Genomic DNA, 14,044 nt, shown 5'->3' on the forward strand with positions numbered 1-14,044 from the left:
CCCACTGAAAAATTCGTGCATGGAATCTGCCGAATGGAATCGCTTCGTAAGAAGCCACCATTTTTCCCAGGACTCTTGTGCATTGATGCACAGACACTTTTCCTGGTTTTAGGAGGTTCCTGACGAGTTCGGATAACTCCCTGGCTTTCTCCTCCGGAAGAAACACCTTTTTCTGAACAGTGTCCAGAATCATCCCTAGGAACAGCAAACGTGTCGTCGGGATCAGTTGTGAAGGGCAAATTGGGACATGGAGGTAAGCATCCTTGATGTCCAAGGACACCATAAAGTCCCCTTCTTCCAGATTCGCTATCACTGCTCTGAGTGACTCCATCTTGAACTTGAATTTTTGTATGTACAGGTTCAGAGATTTCAGATTTAGAATAGGTCTTACCGAGCCGTCCGGCTTCGGTACCACAAATAGCGTGGAGTAATACCCCTTTCCCTGTTGTAAAAGGGGTACCTTGACTATCACCTGCTGAGAATACAGCTTGTGAATGGCTTCCAATACCGTCGCCCTGTCGGAGGGAGACGTTGGCAAAGCAGACTTTAGGAACCGGCGAGGGGGAGACGTCTCGAATTCCAACCTGTAACCCTGAGATACTACCTGCAGGATCCAGGGGTCCACCTGCGAGTGAGCCCACTGTGCGCTGAAATTCTTGAGGCAACCCCCCACCGCCCCTGAGTCCGCTTGTAAGGTCCCAGCGTCATGCTGAGGCCTTTGCAGAAGCCGGGGAGGGCTTCTGCTCCTGGGAGGGAGCTGCTTGCTGCAGTCTCTTACCCTTTCCTTTGCCTCGGGGCAGATATGAATGTCCTTTTGCCCGCTTGTTCTTATAGGAACGAAAGGACTGCGGCTGAAAAGACTGCTTCTTTTTCTGCTGGGAGGTGACCTGAGGTAAAAAGGTGGATTTCCCAACTGTTGCCGTGGCCACCAAATCCGATAAACCGACCCCAAATAATTCCTCCCCTTTATACGGCAATACTTCCATATGCCGTTTGGAATCCGCATCACCTGACCACTGTCGCGTCCATAAACTTCTTCTGGCAGATATGGACATCGCACTTACTCTTGATGCCAGAGTGCAAATATCCCTCTGTGCATCACACATATAAAGAAATGCATCCTTTAAATGCTCTATAGTCAATAAAATATTGTCCCTATCCAGGGTATCAATATTTTCAGTCAGTGATTCCGACCAAGCCACCCCAGCACTGCACATCCAGGCTGAGGCGATTGCTGGTCGCAGTATAACCGTATATACTTTTTAGTGTATTCTCCAGCCTCCTATCAGCTGGGTCCTTGAGGGCGGCCGTTTCTGGAGACGGTAACGCCACTTGTTTTGATAAGCGTGTGAGCGCCTTATCTACCCTAGGGGGTGTTTCCCAGCGCGCCCTAACCTCTGGCGGGAAAGGGTATAACGCCAATAACTTCTTTGAAATTAGCAGTTTTCTATCGGGGGTAACCCACGCTTCATCACACACTTCATTCAATTCCTCTGATTCAGGAAAAACTACAGGTAGTTTTTTCACACCCCACATAATACCCCTTTTTGTGGTACTTGCAGTATCAGAGATATGCAAAGCCTCCTTCATTGCCGTGATCATATAACGTGTGGCCCTACTGGAAAATACGTTTGTTTCTTCACCGTCGACACTAGATTCGGTGTCCGTGTCGGTGTCTGTGTCGACCGACTGAGGTAAAGGGCGCTTTACAGCCCCTGACGGTGTTTGAGACGCCTGGACAGGTACTAACTGGTTTGCCGGCCGTCTCATGTCGTCAACCGACTTTTGCAGCGTGCTGACACTATCACGTAATTCCATAAACAAAGCCATCCATTCCGGTGTCGACTCCCTAGGGGGTGACATCACCATTACAGGCAATTGCTCCGCCTCCACGCCAACATCGTCCTCATACATGTCGACACACACGTACCGACACACAGCAGACACACAGGGAATGCTCTGATAGAAGACAGGACCCCACTAGCCCTTTGGGGAGACAGAGGGAGAGTTTGCCAGCACACACCCAAGCGCTATAAATATATAGGGACAACCTTAAATAAGTGTGTTCCCCTTATAGCAGCTTAAATATTATTAATATCGCCAAATAAGTGCCCCCCCTCTCTGTTTTTACCCTGTTTCTGTAGTGCAGTGCAGGGGAGAGCCTGGGAGCCTTCCTAGCAGCGGAGCTGTGTAGGAAAATGGCGCTGTGTGCTGAGGAGAATAGGCCCGCCCCCTTTTCGGTGGGCTTCTTCTCCCGTTTTTCTGACAACCTGGCAGGGGTTAAATACATCCATATAGCCCCAGAGGCTATATGTGATGTATTTTTAGCCAGAATAGGTACTTTCATTGCTGCCCAGGGCGCCCCCCCCAGCGCCCTGCACCCTCAGTGACCGTTGGTGTGAAGTGTGCCGAGAGCAATGGCGCACAGCTGCAGTGCTGTGCGCTACCTCATGAAGACTGAGAAGTCTTCAGCCGCCGGTTTCTGGACCTCTTCTCTCTTCGGCATCTGCAAGGGGGTCGGCGGCGCGGCTCCGGTGACCCATCCAGGCTGTACCTGTGATCGTCCCTCTGGAGCTAGTGTCCAGTAGCCTAAGAAGCCAATCCATCCTGCACGCAGGTGAGTTCACTTCTTCTCCCCTAAGTCCCTCGTTGCAGTGAGCCTGTTGCCAGCAGGACTCACTGAAAATAAAAAACCTAACAAACTTTTTCTAAGCAGCTCTTTAGGAGAGCCACCTAGATTGCACCCTGCTCGGACGGGCACAAAAACCTAACTGAGGCTTGGAGGAGGGTCATAGGGGGAGGAGCCAGTACACACCACCTAGTGGTCAAACTTTTAATTTTGTGCCCTGTCTCCTGCGGAGCCGCTATTCCCCATGGTCCTGACGGAGTCCCCAGCATCCACTTAGGACGTCAGAGAAAGTAATATTGGGACACTGTCCAACACTGCCAGGGCGAGTTGTCTTTCCTACCTGATACAGTGCCTCCTCAGAAAGCCCTAAAGACCTCTGGCATGGTGACTTTCTAGAGACTGGGTTTGTGAGAAATAAGGCGCACAGCCGCCTTCTATATAACACTCACAATATGCTTGTCGCCTGTATACAGGGACTAAGCATAAAATCAAAACAGATAAGAAACAAAAATCTACTAAATCTAAGAGCAAAATAAACTGTGCCTGTCCTCCAAGGCACAAAACTAAAACTGAGGAGTACTTCCTGTGAGCAGGGACTTGATGGGAGGGGTTAGAGGGGGAGGAGTTAGTTCTTTTCATAGCTTGTGCTAAACTCCATACTCACACAGTCTAACCCAATTGTAAGTGCGCAGCGTCCCCCAGATGGATGATAGAGAAATGGTATCAGTAAGTCACTAAGGGGTATATTTACTAAGCAGTGATAAGAGCGGAGAAGTGAGCCAGTGGAGAAGTGCCCATGGCAACCAATCAGCACTGAAGTAACATTTATAATTTGCATACTATAAAATTATACAGAGCTGCTGATTGGTTGATGGGGAAACTTCTCCACTGGCTCACTTCTCTGCTCTTATCATTGCTTAGTAAATGTACCCCTAAGTTCTTTTGCCAAACTAGTGAAAAAAGTGGTATGCATATCCAATAAGGCAGGGGTTGCCATTAGTGACTGTATGTAGGAAAGGTGGGTGGCTTTACAGTCCTGGCTAGTAGCAGTCTGACCCAGCGGAAAGTTCAACACTACGGGTGTAGCGTGGGAATTTCACAGCCGGCAGCAGAGTTGCAGATAACTTTAACACGCTGTCAGGGCTTGTTCACTACCGACAAGATCAGCATAATGGCGGAATCTAGCAAGTGCTCCTGGGTGATCGAGCACCAAAGATGGCTGCGTGCGGTCATACACGCCTGGAACCTTGCAGGCTGGATTCCGGCGTGAAGAAAACTGCTCCAGGCCCGAGATATGGACACAAAGCTGCACCAGGATCTAAAGGTATCTGCAGACAGCCTTTGGGGCAGAGTCCTGGAATTAAAGAGAAATCTGGAGAACAGGGTCCTGAGCCCATGTAAAAAGCGGCCATTCTTGGTGCCCCGCCCACCGGTACCTTTGTAAAAAATAACTGTAAAACAAAAATATTAAACCAAAATCAGCAAAAATGGTCTGACACAGATCTTTATAAATAACTAGATCAGAAGCCCAAAGGAGGTGGAGTATGCATGTAGTGGAAGGTAGGCTATATTAGTAATTTAATTTGTTTGATTTAAAAAATTGAAATTAATCATTGGGGGCATTGGTGACGGTCTTTATTGCAGAGACAAGAATTTTTATTGGTTATTGCACTAATCTGACTTTTACTTTTTCTTTGATTTTTCATGCCCTGACCTAAGCCATCTATGTCCTTGGGCATCGGCCTTAGTAGATGACTTTGACGGACTTGTATTATCATGACTGGTGGCAGCACCTGCAGCATTAGTATGTGCTTCCTGCTCTCCTCTAAATTGTTCGGCCTCCATATCTATCCACAAACATGAACCAAGTGGGGTACAGCACACACCACATTTGGTACAAAAAATTTACTACCTACAGTGTCACAATATGTGTATGAGTCAGAGATAATAATCTAACACTGTGGTTTACTTTCACCTACAGTGTCACACAATATTTGTATGAGTACGAAATAAAATATGTTACTGTGGTACCACCTTCACCCACCGTGTCACACAATACGTGTTTGAGTATGAAATAAAATATATTACTGTGGTACCACCTTTACCCACAGTGTCGCACAATACGTGTATGAGTATGAAATAAAATATATTACTGTAGTACCACATACACCCACAGTGTATGAGTATGAAATAATAGGATTTTGATAACCTACCGGTAAATCCTTTTCTCCTAGTCCATAGAGGATGCTGGGGACGAAATCAAGACCATGGGGTATAGATGGGATCCGCAGGAGACATGGGCACTCTAAAGACTTTTCATTGGATGTGAACTGGCTCCTCCCTCTATGCCCCTCCTCCAGACCTCAGTTTTAGGAACTGTGCCCAGGGAGACTGACATTTCGAGGAAAGGAATTACTTAACTAGTGGTGAGATATCTACCAACTCACACCCTCAACCATGCCGCACACATGGCATTCAACATAACACACGCCAACAGGCATGAACTAATTGCAGCAACATGCTGAAACCAAGATAACACAAATTGTGTAACTGTAATAACTAAACTGAAGGTAAAGTACGCACTGGGACGGGCACCCAGCATCCTCTACAGACTAGGAGAAAAGGATTTACCAGTAGGTTATCAAAATCCTATTTTCTCATACGTCCTAGAGGATGCTGGGGACGACATCAAGACCATGGGGTCTATACCAAAGCTCCAGTACGGGCGGGAGAGTGCGGATGACCCTGCAGCACCGATTGACCAAACTTTAGGTCCTCATCGGACAAGGTGTCAAACTTGTAGAATTTTGCAAATGTATTTGACCCTGACCAAGTAGCTGCTCGGCAAAGTTGTAATGCCGAGACCCCCTGGGCAGCCGCACAGGAGGAGCCCACCTTCCTAGTAGAATGGGCCTTCACCGACATCGGTAACGGCAATCCAGCCGTAGAATGAGCTTGCTGAATCGTACCTTTGATCCAGCGCGCAATAGTCTGCTTGGAAGCAGGACACCCAATCTTGTTGGGAGCATACAGGACAAACAAAACCTCTGTTTTCTGTATTCGAGCTGTTCTAGCGACCTAAATCTTCAAAGCTCTAACCACATCTAGAGACTTTGACTCAGCGAACGTGTCAGTAGCAACTGGCACCACAATAGGTTGGTTTATGTGGAAAGAGGAAACCACCTTTGGAAGAAAATGTTGACGAGTTCTCAACTCTGCCCTATCTTCATGGAAGATCAGGTAAGGGCTCTTGTGGGACAAGGCCCCCAATTCAGACACCCGCCTTGCGGATGCCAACGCCAAAAGTATCACCACTTTCCAAGTGAGAAACTTCAACTCTTTTTCTTGTAGAGGCTCAAACCAACCCGATTGAAGGAACTGCAACACCACATTAAGGTCCCATGGTGCCACTGGAGGCCCAAATGGAGGCTGGATGTGCAGAACTTTGGTATAGACCATGGGGTCTATACCAAAGCTCCAGTACGGGCGGGAGAGTGCGGATGACCCTGCAGCACCGATTGACCAAACTTTAGGTCCTCATCGGACAAGGTGTCAAACTTGTAGAATTTTGCAAATGTGTTTGACCCTGACCAAGTAGCTGCTCGGCAAAGTTGTAATGCCGAGACCCCCTGGGCAGCCGCACAGGAGGAGCCCACCTTCCTAGTAGAATGGGCCTTCACCGACATCGGTAACGGCAATCCAGCCGTAGAATGAGCTTGCTGAATCGTACCTTTGATCCAGCGCGCAATAGTCTGCTTGGAAGCAGGACACCCAATCTTGTTGGGAGCATACAGGACAAACAAAACCTCTGTTTTCTGTATTCGAGCTGTTCTAGCGACCTAAATCTTCAAAGCTCTAACCACATCTAGAGACTTTGACTCAGCGAACGTGTCAGTAGCAACTGGCACCACAATAGGTTGGTTTATGTGGAAAGAGGAAACCACCTTTGGAAGAAAATGTTGACGAGTTCTCAACTCTGCCCTATCTTCATGGAAGATCAGGTAAGGGCTCTTGTGGGACAAGGCCCCCAATTCAGACACCCGCCTTGCGGATGCCAACGCCAAAAGCATCACCACTTTCCAAGTGAGAAACTTCAACTCTTTTTCTTGTAGAGGCTCAAACCAACCCGATTGAAGGAACTGCAACACCACATTAAGGTCCCATGGTGCCACTGGAGGCCCAAATGGAGGCTGGATGTGCAGAACCCCTTTCACGAACGTCTGAACTTCTGGAAAGGAGGCCAATTGTTTTTGAAAGAAAACTTAAAAGGCCGAAATCTGGACCTTGATTGACCCCAATCTAAGGCCAGCATCCACACCAGCCTGCAGAAAATGGAGAAAACGTCCCAACTCAAACTCTTCCGTAGGAGTCTTCTTGGATTCACACCAAGACACATATTTTCTCCAAATACGGTGGTAATGTTTAGACGTTACTCCTTTCCTGGCCTGAATTAGAGTGGGGATGACTTCCTTGGGAATTCCCTTTCGGGCTAGGATCCGACGCTCAACAGCCATGCCGTCAAACGTAGCCACGGTAAGTCTTGATACACACATGGCCCCTGCTGTATTAGGTCCTCTTGAGGAGGAAGAGGCAGAAGATCTTCTATGAGCAACTCCTGAAGATCTGGATACCAAGCCCTCCTTGGCCAGTCTGGGGTAATGAAGATTGCTCAAACTCTTGTTCTTATTATTATTTTGAGAACTTTTGGAATCAGTGGAAGTGGAGGGAAAACATATACTGACCGAAACACCCACTGGGTCACCAGTGTATCCACTGCTATTGCTTGAGGGTCTCTCGACCTAGAACAATATCTCTGAAGCTTCTTATTTAGACGAGATGCCATCATGTCTACTTGAGGAACTCCCCAAAGATTCGTCACCTCTGCAAATATTTTTTGGTGGAGGCCCCACTCTCCTGGATGGAGATCGTGTCTGCTGAGGAAGTCTTCTTCCCAGTTGTCCACTCCCGGTATGAAAAATGCTGACAGGGCTCTAACATGTCTTTCTGCCCATAGGAGAATCCTTGTGACCTCTGCCATTGCCGCTCTGCTTTTCGTTCCGCCTTGCCTGTTTATGTATGCGACTGCTGTTACATTGTCCGACTGGATCTGCACGGGATCTTGATGAAGATGTACCGCTTGTAGAAGGCCGTTGTTAATGGCTCTCAATTCCAGAATGTTTATGTGAAAGCAGGCTTCCTGACTTGACCATTTTCCTTGGAAGCTTTCCCCCTGTGTGACAGCTCTCCAGCCTTGGAGACTTGCATCCGTGGTTATTAGGACCCAGTCGTGAATCCCAAACCTGCGTCCCTCTAGTAGGTGAGAACTGTGTAGCCACCACAGGAGCGAAATCCTGGCTTTGGGTATGTGTAGGTGGCATCCGGACCACTTGTCCAACAGGTCCCACTGGAATACTCTGGCATGAAATAGGCCAAACTGTATGGCCTCGTAGGCCGATACCATTTTCCCCAACAACCGAATGCATTGATGGATCAACACGCTTGTTGGTTTCAATATTTGTTTGACCATTTTCTGGATTTCCAGAGCCTTTTCCACTGGAAGAAATACTCTCCGTACTTCTGTGTCCAGAATCATCCCTAAAAAGGACAATCTTGTCGTCGGTTCCAACTGCGACTTTGGAAAATTCATGATCCAACCATGTTGTTGGAGTATTGACAGGGAGAGTGCGATGTTCTGCACCAACTGTTCCCTGGATCTCGCTTTTATCAGGAGATCGTCCATATAAGGAATTATATTGACTCCTTTTTAACGAAGGAGGACCATCATCTCCGCCATCACCTTGGTGAATACCCTTGGTGCCGTGGAGAGTCCGAACGGCAACGTCTGAAACTGGTAATTGCAATCCTTTACTACGAATCTCAGATAAGCTTGGTGAGGAGGATAAATGGGAACATGCAAGTAAGCATCTTTTATGTCTACTGACACCATGAAGTCCCCCTCTTCCGAACTGGAAATCACTACCCTCAGGGATTCCATCTTGAACTTGAACCTTTTCAGGTAGAGATTCAGATTTTCACGTTTAAAATCGGTCTGACCGAGCCGTCCGGCTTCGGTACTACGAAGAGGCTTGAATAAAAAAACCTTCTCCTTACTGTGCCAAGGGTACCAGGACAATGACCTGATCCTGACAATTTTTGAATTGCCGTTGTTACTGCCTCTCTTCCCGGAAGAGAAGCTGGCAAGGTCGATTTGAAAAATCGTAAGGGGGGGGGATCTTGAAACTCTAGTTTGTACCCATGGGACACTATTTGTAAGACCCATTGGTCCAGGCCAGATTGAATCCAGATTTGGCTGAAAAGTTTCAGACATGCTCCCACCCGAGCGGACTCCGGCAAGGGAGCCCCAGCGTTATGCTGCAGATTTGGCAGAAGCAGGGGTGGACTTCTGGTCCTACGATCCGGGAGACGCTGCGGATTTCTTTCCTTTTCCCCTTCCCCTACCTGCAAAAAAAGGGGAGACCTTTGACCTTTTTGTATTTGTTGGGCCGAAAGGACTGTATGTGAGAGTGATGTTTCTTTTTCGCCGGTGTAGGAGCATAAGGCAAGAATGTCGACTTACCTGTGGTAGCCGCCGAGGCTAACGCATCCAGCCCATCACCAAATAAGGCCTCACCTTTATACGGGAGAGCCTCCATATTTTATTTTGGAATCTACATCAGCATTCCACTGGCAAATCCACAACGCCCTCCGAGCCGATACTGCCATGGTAGTGGTTCTTGATCCCAAGAAACCAATATATTTCATGGATTCTAGTACGTATGCAGCAGCGTCTTTGATATGACCTAACGTTAGGAGTATCTCGTCTCCATCTATTGTGTCAATGTCTAATGACAAGTTTTCTGACCACTTTTCAATAGCACTACTCACCCACTCACAGACAATGGTAGGCCTGAGTAGTGTCCCATTGGCCACATCAGAAGCCATTCCAGGCGCGGGGAGAAACACCTTTTCTCTTTTATGACAGGGCCCTGTCTAAAATGCGGGGTGACTCCCACCTTTTTTGGAAAAAGGTAAGCTGCCTGAATTCCTTTTGGGAATCTGAAATTTCTTTTTAGGTTAAATCAGACCTGAGGTGGAGGGAAAATTACATTACTTCTTTACTAAAGTAAACCCTCTCCTTGAGGGGGCTTCGTAACTTCTAACACCTCCTTTATAGCTAAAACATGTTTTTAATGTTTTTTGCTAACTTAGGACCTATTCCCCTGGAATCACTAGTGTCGACACAGTCCATGTCGGTATCAGTTTGTACTACTTGTGCAAATTTGTATGTGACCCAGAAAGGTCCCTGTGGATGAAAGGCAGAACAATTAAAAATCACATCTTCAACAGATTATTTTAATTTTCTGTATGAGATTCAGTCCAACCTCTTACTGATATGATTCACACTATCATATGACCTTTCACCCAGTCAGGCTCTTGGTGTCATATAACACCTCTGTGTCCCTAACATGACTCCACAGAGTTCCCTGCCACAGACATGTCACACACTTGCAGAACCACACCACAGACACGCTGGGATTTATAGGGGACAGACCCACAGTAAAAACTGTCAGAGGGACACAGGTGGGATTTGCCAGTTCACAACCCAGCGCCAGTAACACAATGTCTGTGAACACAAAATGCCCACTGACATTCAGCGCTTTTATAATGTTAATCACACAATTAGATAGCACCAAATTCACTGTGGCCCCCCCTGTTTTGCACCCTGATACTTGTTCAGTAGTGGAGGAGGACCAGCCTTGTCTCTGCAGCCTAAGGAGAGAGAGAAAATGGCGGAGTAGTGTGCTGGCTGACTGAGGAGGAAGCTCCACTCTTCAATGGTGTGTTTCTCCTCAGCTTTTATGAGGTAATTTTTTATACTGGTGGGGGTAGGACTGTACCTCAGCAACTTATGCCCCTTATTTATGCCAGTTTCCATATGTTTCATGCTGCCCAGGGCGCCGCCCCCCGCGCCCTGCACCCTACAGTGCCTGTGTATGTGTGGGCAACATGGCACGCTGCGCTCCCGCCAGCCGCGCGCTACCTTTAGCCGTCACTTTCTTGATTGAAGATCTGTCTTCTAACACTCACCTGTCTTCTGACTTCTGGCTCTGTGAGGGGGGTGACGGCATGCTGTGGGAGTGAGTATCTAGGCACGGCTAGCGTTCAGTTCCCTTCAGGAGCTAATGGTGTCCTGTCAGCCAGAAGCAGAGCCATGAAACTCTTTAGGAAGTTGGTTCCTACTTCTACCCCCTCAGTCCCACGAAGCAGGGAGTCTGATGCCAGCAGATCTCCCTGAAAATAAAAAACCTAACATAAGTCTTTTCAGAGAAACTCAGTAGCGCTCCTCAGAGTGCATCCAGTCGACCTGGGCACATTTCTAAAACTGAGGTCTGGAGGAGGGGCATAGAGGGAGGAGCCAGTTCACACCCAATGAAAAGTCTTTAGAGTGCCCATGTCTCCTGTGGATCCCGTCTATACCCCATGGTCTTGATGTCGTTCCCAGCATCCTCTACGACGTATGAGAAAATAACGTACTGTGGTCTGACTGGCAGTGTCACAGTACTTATGAAAATAAAACAAAAATTGTATAGTACACTGGGGTACACCAAATAAAAACAAAAATGTTATAATTATATTTTAGACTTTTTAGCTTTTACTAATTTATTTTACACTGGGGCGGAGCCCTTGGATGGATGAACAGAGCACCCCTGTATAGACACAGCAGCCCCTGGATGTATACTGGGGTACAGCATGAAAAAAATATTTATATTTTTTATTTTAAATTAATAAAAAAAATTGTTTTATTTATTTAACACTGGCGCAGAGCCCCTGGATGTATGGACAGATCACCCTTAAGTGGACAGAGCACCCCTGGAGGACACAGCAGCCCCTTGTTAGATACAGCAGACGACAGACAGAGCACTACAGGACTGATATACCAGCCCCACAGCAGCCACCAGCCCCACGCTATACAACCCAGCACTGAGATGGACACGTCCGTTCAGTATACTCTCCACAGCTGGAGTGAATATGGCGCTGATCACTGGGACTTTATAGAATCCAAAACCCAGCAAGAATCCCACAGAGTGATATTGATGTTTTGCCTCATATGTGGATCCGAGTATAGCGAGAAACCCCAAGCCGGAATGTAATCCAGACTCGGATCCCAAAGTCTGGGTGGGTCTGGTTATCGCCGTAGAACCGGACCAGCTCATCTCTAGTTAACAGTTATAATGCTGTCACTGTAAAAATGCTTTAAATAATCCTTTAAATAGTATTATCATGTCACTTTTCTGTGGTCAAAATTATGCATAACTGTCAACCAAACATACCCATCCGCTATCCAGTCAGTGATTCCTCTGTGAAGCTACAGTTATAATGGTGACATGGTTACAATGTTTTAAATAACATTACTAACATGTCTGCATTATGTGGTCGACATTATGCTGTCAACGTTTCGACTGTCGACAGCATAATTGTTGAACATTTAACTACATCGCCTGCATGGTCCCAAAAGCCCATTAGCACATTTACTATTGGGATTTTGAGCTTAATTAATAGGACCAATGGTGAATGTTATCTACGGGCTGCAGTCCCTCCAGTAAAGTCTGCCACCCTCAGGGACTGCCTAGCATTGGCAATGACTTTCCACTGTTAGCACACCCTGCTAATCACAGTGAGACAGTCAGTTCCAGGGGGATATTATGGCAGGCTTATACATGCATAATCATATCCTCTGGGAGTTAAAATAGGATTTTAATTACCTACCGGTAAATCCTTTTCTCGTAGTCCGTAGAGAATGCTGGGGTCCACTAAGAGCCATTGGCACTTTAAGAGTTTGAGAGTGTGGGCTGGCTCCTCTCTCTATGCCCCTACTACCAGACTCAGTCTAGAAACTGTGCCCGAGGACAGGGCCGGATTAACATTGGGGCCGATGGAGCTGCAGCTCCAGGCCCACCTTCAATATAGGCCCACAGCAACTGCATACTGCTGTGCTGCTGTAAACAGGAAAAAAAATCCTGCTACAGCAGATTGCCAGTGACGCTGCGGTGTGGTAAGCACAGCTGCAGTGCAGAGCCACCCCGTCAGCACCTCTATTTACTGCCGGCTGCAGGGCAGGAGGATCTAGCCAGCGACACTAGGACCCAGCACTGCTATGCTGCTGCTGCTGCTGGCGGCATCTCCATAGTGGGGATGAGTGGAAGGAGACAGGGCAGGCCCTACCATTATACCGCGTACGCGCCGGACAGCCAGGACCATGACCCCAGCCTCAGGGCCGGTTCAAGGGCGCAGAGCGCCCCGGGCAGGAAGGGGGCGTGGCCTAATACAGGGGGCGTGGTGAGTCACGCCCCCTGTACATTGAAAGCGCCGCTTGAATGCTGAGCGGTGCGCGATGACGTCATCGCGCACCGCACAGCAAAAGGTCCTCTCCACGAAGAGAAACTAGACGCTATGCGTCTAGTTCCCTTCGTGGAGAGGACCTTTGCTGTGCGGTGCGCGATGACGTCATCGCGCACCGCTCAGCAGTTACTCTCCACGAAGGGAAACTAGACGCATAGCGTCTAGTTCCCTTCACAGGAGGCGCCGAGGACGGGGACGGCAGCGGGCAGCGGAGGCGGACGGGGGACACAGCGGGCAGCAGTGGCGGATCTTGCCACGGTGCGGCGCCCTCCGGATGGCGCCAGCGCCCTCCGGAAGGCGGCGCCCCGGGCAAAAGTCCTGCTTGCCCGTGGCAAGAACCGCCACTGCCCAGCCTACCAGGAAGCCCATGCTGCATTCCCGGCTCTGGCGGCTTCCGGGCTGTTCCTTTCTCAGCCATGGCTCCCTCGAGATGCCAGACGGGCCATCCGCAACTATGCAGTGATTGGCGTCCGTGGAAGGCCGGGTGTCCCCCTCACTGTGTCCGGGGCAAGTAGGTCAGAAACCCCGGAGCCCCCTCATAGCATTACTGGAGCCGCCATCTGCAAGTGACAGCAGGTACTGTAATATACAGAATAGATTACATAACCCAGAGCTCTGCAATATGTAGTACCAGCAGCACAAATGAAAACGCCTCCTGCGCCCCCGCGCCCCCCCCTAACCAGACGAATCCCTTCTCCCCCTGTCACCAGGCTAATCCCCCCCTCCTCACCAGCCTAACCACCCCTCCTTCCCCTCTCACCAGGCTACCCCCCTCCTCACCAGACTAATCCCCCCTCCTCACCCCATCACCAGGCTAACCTGTCCCCACTCACCAGGCTAATCCTCCCATCCTCCTCCTGTCACCAGGCAAATCCCTCTCCTCCGCCTATAACCAGGCTAACCCCTCCTCACAAAAATAATCCCCCTCCTCTCCCTGTCATCAGAGTAACCCTCCTCCTCCTCCCCCTGTCACTAGGCTAACCTAGTCTAACCCCTACACCAGCCTAATGCCCC

Source organism: Pseudophryne corroboree, chromosome 2 (assembly GCF_028390025.1).
Source record: "Pseudophryne corroboree isolate aPseCor3 chromosome 2, aPseCor3.hap2, whole genome shotgun sequence".
NCBI lineage: Eukaryota > Metazoa > Chordata > Amphibia > Anura > Myobatrachidae > Pseudophryne > Pseudophryne corroboree.